We start from the raw sequence: 7060 nt of genomic DNA on the forward strand, positions 1-7060 counted from the left end.
TCAGATCAGGCTGCTCAGGGCTTTATGCAGCTGCATCTTAAAAACCTTCATGAAAGGAAAATGCACAACTTCTCTGAAAGCCTCTTCATGTGCTGGGCTGTCTTTGTGAATCTCAATCTCAACATCCTCAACAGTGCTCTAATGGAGTGTAGCTTTTCTCTAATGCTCACCTAGTGTGGAAAATCCATATACTTTCTTGTCATCAGGTTACATCACCTGGCTGCTGGTGTTGCACAGACTCTCAGAGACAGAAGTCTTTGTGTTGAAATTAAGTATTTGGATTGTGGCATAGGATCAGGCCACAATTGGACTGTCTCTTGGACCCACCCAGGAATCCCACTTCCAAGGGTTCTCACAGCAGCACCTTCAGCTGGATGGAGTGAGACTCCCTGAGATGTTCTTCTGCTCATTTCATACAATCTACCTGCCTGTGTGTGTACGTGACCACTTCAGTCCATGTGCAGTAAAATGTTATTGATTGTCTCCACCATATCCAAAACAGCTTCAAAATACCTAACCAAAGAGCCGTCCTACGTGACCATTTACTCATCTGTAGGAATATATTCTATTGGCTATTTACACCTTTGGCCACGTACATTTTCACTGATCCTGCAGCAAGAATCTCTGTGACACTCCACCCACAACATCAATCAATAGGTGTAAGCAAATAAATTGGACTTGACACAGCAGGAGCAGCCCAGTGGAATCTCTAGGGCTGTCTAAAATTCCCACCTGGAGAGCTCTTGCAACAATCAATAAAATATTTAATTTTCAAGGTGGTTGCTGTTTTAGACAATCACCTAGTTTTTTAATTCGCTGTTGGAAAGTGATAATGACAGCAAGCTCAACTCCTATCTTTCATGAGTTTGGGGAATAATAAAGTCCTGGGAGTCTTTTGCTGTCACTGGTATGTATCTCAGTCATTTCAAAAACCCATGTACTCCTCCAGGCACTAAGTGGTAGTCTCCAGCTGGGATTGAAATTAGTGAATTAGTTTACTGTAGCAACAGCAAATTGACAGAAGCATATAAATGCATTTTTGTTTGATGTTTTTTTGGTTTTTGCTTTCAACTATGCATAAAGAAGAAGAACATTGTATTTATTCATTCATACAGTATGGACAGGTCTGGTTTTTTCTCAGCTTGTATATATTTGTTATGAATGTATTTATGTTTCTTGTTCCTGATGTATTTCTTCTATTTTATTCAACTCCACTAAGGGTTCGTGTCTGGTATTCTTGTTGTAATTTGGAAAATAAATCAAAAACCAAAAAAAACCATACAAAACACAAAACCTTCTTTTTTCTTACTTTGTATCAATACCTTATTTTTGGAATGAAAGACTGAATTAAAATATTCTGATGTCACCTCATTAATGAGAACTCAGCACTGACACATCTTGTTTGTTTCAGTTACCTGCATGACACATCAAAACTATTCATTTGATCAAGCTCAGAATATGCTTAAACCCCAGAATTTATTCTGCTAAGATGCGAAGTGGTGGGGGGTGGTATATAGCCCAAAGAATTCATTAGAAAGTTTTGCATAAAATAAAACTTTAAATCCTTTGAACATGGATATCTGAGATGAAATGACAAGGAGTAAAAGAAATGACAATGAACGTAATTTTCTTTTGTGTAACTCTAATATTTTCTGGGAAAACCACTTAAAAGTCTTGATCATGGTACTTGCTTGAAAGCTGCAGGGGAAGAATTTCATAAAATTAGGTTTCCAAGTCATTCAATTGCTATTTAGTCAAACTTTTCAGAAAAACTTTTCATAATTCAATAAATCATGCTTTTTTATTGTGTGTGTGCACAATTTTTAATGAAGACAGCCCTTAAACATCGGAAAACTGAAATATTCTTAAATACATTTGATCTGACTGGAAGCTTTACTTTTTCTTCACTCTGAAGATCACAGTCAAGTCGGAGAATGAATTACAAATGTACACAGATGCTGCAAGTGGATGTGTCCGACACAAAAACATATATGGTTTAAGATAAGAACAGAAATCCACCCAGCCTAGCATTCTGTGACTGACAACAGCCAAAACAAATATCCTGGGCAAATGGGAGAGGGGTAAGAACATAATGATTTTTCCAGAATATTTTCCCACCTTCCTGCTATTTGAACTTCAGAGGTATCCTGGAAGAAATGTGCTACTTTTTTATTTAAGAGAATGAAGGAGATAAATCAGCACCTGTGCCAGCCCTCCACCACCTCCATCGAAAAGGGAAGGGAAGGGGAAGGGGAAGGGGAAGGGGAAGGGGAAGGGGAAGGGGAAGGGGAAGGGGAAGGGGAAGGGGAAGGGAAGAAAAAAGAAAAGAAACAACAGATGAGCAGTGCTGTGGGTGCAAAATAATCATTTGTACTTTTTCCTCCTGGTAATTCATGTGATATTGCAAGCACAAATCTCATCTTCTTGGCTCTGTTGATTCTAGTAAAAGGGAAAATAACAAATCTGGAGTTTGGGGATTACATCTTTGTGCTTGGCAGTACAATATTGGAAGTGTTTTGTGTTTCTGTGCCAACATTCACGTGTGTTTGGCAGGGGAGGTGTGAACATGTTCAGGGCACCAAAGGTTCACAGCCCTTTCCCAACAGAACACAGCCTGCCAGGGGCAAAGTTACTCTGGTTTAAAAACCTGACTTGGACTACAAGGAGCATGCATATTGCTTTCAAAATATCTTTAAATGTCCTAGAATGCAAAAAATATCATCAGTCATTTCATGATTTCATGAGGTAGAGACACTGCTGATATCCCTTGGGGTCTGATCCCAAACTGCCTTGCATCCATAACTGTTTCTATCACCGATAGGTCTTAACAAATTTTTCATCTCCCTTACTATTATTTTTGGTTAACTAATACAGTTAAGAAAATCTGGTCTGTTCAATTAGTTTAATCAAATAAATGTGAGTTTTTGTGTGATCAAGATTGTTTTGGATTAAATGAATTTATTTTAAATATTCTGAATCAATATATACCAAACAAAAATAAACTTTCAGTCCATTATTGGACTGAAATAGTTGCTCACATACAGTTTTCAGTGTTCGATATTTGACTCTACTGCTTAAGTTAAGATACTGTAATTTTAGACTTTGGACTGTGTATGATGCCATTCCACAGTACATCAGATATTTGAGACAAGGTTTTCTGGTGTTGCATTTAGTCCCTCATCTATTTCTCCTTCAAATATTCAGCACTGAGCAGAAGCATTTGCTAAAATAAAAGAGCCAGAAAACAATTTTCACGACTATCAACAGCAGATAGACACTTGGAGTGTACAAATGTCAAGATGCAGAAGCTGTTGAAATCAGTTGGCAAATGCTTATCAACATTAAAATTTTGTATCCTGTCCAGCAGACCAAATATTTACAACCAATAGCAAATTTTGTGGTACCTAATGATTTCCAACCAAAATTTTTCTCTAATTTAAAATAGCAAAAATAGCAGTTCCTTTAGGCTATTTTGCAAAGCTAAGCATTAAAAGGGTCTGTTAGAGCCAGATTAAAGCTGTTAAAAGGGAAAATTTTAAAAGTAATTAATAGGAGTTTTTGCAAGCCACTGTCATGTAATCTATTTAGGACAGTAATGAAGCTTTTTTGCACTCAGACTGCCAAAGGAAACTTTTTTTTCCTCACAAACATTGTGTGTTTAAGCTCAGTGAAATTCTTGTTAGATAAAATTATTGACGCAGTATTTTTTTTTTCACCCACTGGGAATTTACTTATCTTTAATTAAGATAAGTTTCAAAATATTGTCCACCCATACACTGCTTTATAAGGGACTCTTGGAAGTCTGGTTGAGATACAAACACGGAGCTGGTGACTGCAGAGGGTGTTTGTACACAAATGTCAGGGGCATCCAGGTCCTCTAAATATAAAAGACACGTCTGAAGGCTTTGAGAGGAAATGAGATGTGGCCTTTTGTCTTTGGTTTAAAAGGAGCAGTGCTGAGTCCTGATGAAGCAAGAGCAGGATGGCAGCAGACTTCTTTTCCTAATGCACTCACAGTGATGGAAACAGAGCAAAGAACTGCATGGACAGCCTGGTCCACGCCAGGAGGGTCACTGTCACGGAAACAAGGCACATCGTTGCTCTCTACAGCTTCCCGAGAGGTGGAGAGGGAGGTGCTGAGCTCTTCTTCCTGATATTCAGTGAAGGGACCTGGAGTGGTTCCAGGCTGCCCCAGGGAAGGTACAGACTGGAAATTAAGAAGCATTTCTTTACAGAGAGGATGGTCAAAAACTGGATCAGGCTTCCCAGAGAGGTGGTCAATGCCCCAAGCCTGTCAGTGTTTAACAGGCATTTGGACAATGCCTTTAATATTATGCTTTAACTTTTGATCATCCCTGAAGTGTCTGGGCATTAGATGGTCATTGAAGGTACTTTCCATCTGAAATTGTCTAGTTTAGTCTAGTCTAGGCTAGTCTATTGTATTCTCACAGAATCTTCAGTGTTAAACATCTTTTTTCGTTCCTTACAATCACAGCATGCTGAATGATCCAGAAGATACCAGGGAGAAACAAAGGGAGGACATTCTTCTTTACCAAGCTGTTTGCCTCTCACCAAAATATCAAGTTCCATCTATTTCTCAGTGTTTAATGTATTCCTGTTTATACTGTTATTCCTTAGAATTTGTGAAAGAGATGAAGTTGTTAGAAACAACCCAAATTTCATCTTTAAGATCCTGGAAAGTTGGTAGAACTAGTATCTTGGTTTCTGCCAGGAATTAAGCCTCTTTACAAAACTTTTCTAGCTCTCATCTTGTGTACATTAGAACCAGCTCCAAGTGGAACAGCAGAATAGAGAGAATATTGCATGTATTCAAATACCTCATGTTCTTGTCCCAAAAATTTCACTCATCACCAAGCCCATGAGAGCTCGTTAACACAAAGCCTGGTTCTTGGTCTGTCAGCTTGATGCCACTGAACCCATGGAGTTACTCCAGAGCAAGATGTAACAAAGTGAAGAGAAAACCCCCTCCCATCATCCACATCTTGACACTTTTACTTACAGGTACACATTTCTTCTCTCTTCCTGTGAGAAATTTGTGTTTGCTGGGAAGGGAAATGGGGTTTATAAAATGACTGCAATATTTTTCTTTTCTCTTTTTGTTTTTTATTCCTAACCAAAGTAAAGCTGAAATTGAATACTGAACAGTTGCTTTTCAACTGTAGAAGTCATCTTTACTTTTTGTCTTTTATGCTTGGCTGGGAAGGCGTGCCAGAATCACGATTGTCTCCCAACATTAGTGGAGAAAATCCAGAGCCAGTTTTGCAAACTGTGGTTGTGTTATCCTTTTTTTGGCCGTTCAGCCCACTTTATGTCAGCACCTGCAATAGTTCTGCTCCCACTAGGCTGTGGTCAAATCATGTAAAATGACTTTCAGCAGAATCCAGTTTTGCTCCTGGCACAAATTCTGGAAGCAGGATACATTTCTTCTCAAGGGGATCTGAGAAGTCTTCCTCTCATTCCCCACTAGAGTCAGCTTGGTTGTATTTGTGTGAAGATCCCAAAGCAATCTCGTAAAAAAAGGTAGGCTATGCTTTTTCTTAACTGCGTGGAGCATCTCCTGCAAAAAATTGTAAAACATGAAGATTCCTTGGTTTTATTTATTGTCAATGTTTATGTTATCTCGGTTGTAAGTTTGCAACAGCTGTGAAACCCAAACACAGAGATATTCCTGGAATAATTATCTCCTGCTGCAGTCTAATCAGAGTAGAGAATGTGACTGGGTCAAGGCTCTGGAGTTTTTTAAGATGAGATCCATGTGATGATAAATAATGTATGTGTGTAATGTGTTGCAACAAGATGTAAAAGAAAATTAATTCCAGAGGCAGTTTTTATTATTCTTGAGTCTGTAACCTGCCATCTTCACTGTGAATCAAATGCCAAATTACAGCTAAGATCCTGTTCTGCAAATGAAATCCTTTAGTCATGCTAATTTTAATTTTAAATTTGATTGTTTGCATTTTTCAACTCTTACTATTAGCCTGCAAGCCAGTTATACCTCCTAAATTTTAAGACACACAAAAAGCTCTTTTCCTATTCTAGCACTGCAGATGTAAATCATGATGCCATAGCCTTACCTCAAGTGCTTTTCAGGAAGGCTGTGGGTAATGAACTGAGGAGGAAATTGGGCCTATTGAGAAGGCATGGAGGAAGCAGAAGAATTAAGGCAGGAAAGATCTAGAGACCTTTAGTAGATATAAAATGTAGTCTACAAAGCCATGATGAAAACTGGGTTTCATCACTTTTACTAGAACAGTTTGTTTCTACAGGAAGATATACACGTGTAGGCAATAAATTTAAACAGCTGCTCAGGTTCAGGAAGCCATCGGTAGGGTCTGGTACTCCTTTGGACTGGGAGCTGTGTCTCAGACCTGGGCACAGCAAATTCCTGACACCTTTAACACTATCTGGATCAAATGCTCCTCTTATACCTCAAGATTTGGATTGGATCCTGAGCTCCTAATGTTAAAGCTTCAAAATTACTTCAAGGTACCACCAGCCAAAAACCCTAAAGTATTTACTTCCCCTTTAAAGAAGCTGCTCTGGAATGAAGTGCAACTTTTTTTTTTCTTGGTTTTTTTGGTGGTTTTTTTTTTTTTTGGTTTGGTTTGGTTTTTTGTTGTTGTTTGGTTTTTTTTTTGTTTTTTTTTTTTTTTTTCACAGCATGAATCAATTTTAAACAGTATTTTATTACAGGAAATGAAACATACCAGGTGGAGCTGAGACATGCCTTTTAAATTGGCAAAATTAATCAAACTCCAAATTTGACAGGTCAGTAGAGTTAATATAAGTAGAGTTTCAGAAAGTGCCCACTAGTGAATACTGTTCAAGACAGTTACTTTCCAAATGGGAAAGAGAACTCAAGCCATTTAGATATCATCTCCTGCATGCTGTATCCCCTTGTCCCCAAAGAGTTTACAGCAGTGCATTCCATAACAAGTGACTGGCTATGTTCAAACAGCATAGGTTAATCTTTTGCTCTAAAAATTCACTAGCTCCAGGCAGACCCCTGTCTGGAGCAACTGGGAAAGTGGGTTTAGAT

Source organism: Chamaea fasciata, unplaced genomic scaffold, assembly GCF_029207755.1.
Source record: "Chamaea fasciata isolate MVZ Bird 193981 ecotype frontalis unplaced genomic scaffold, bChaFas1.0.hap1 SCAF_5, whole genome shotgun sequence".
NCBI lineage: Eukaryota > Metazoa > Chordata > Aves > Passeriformes > Sylviidae > Chamaea > Chamaea fasciata.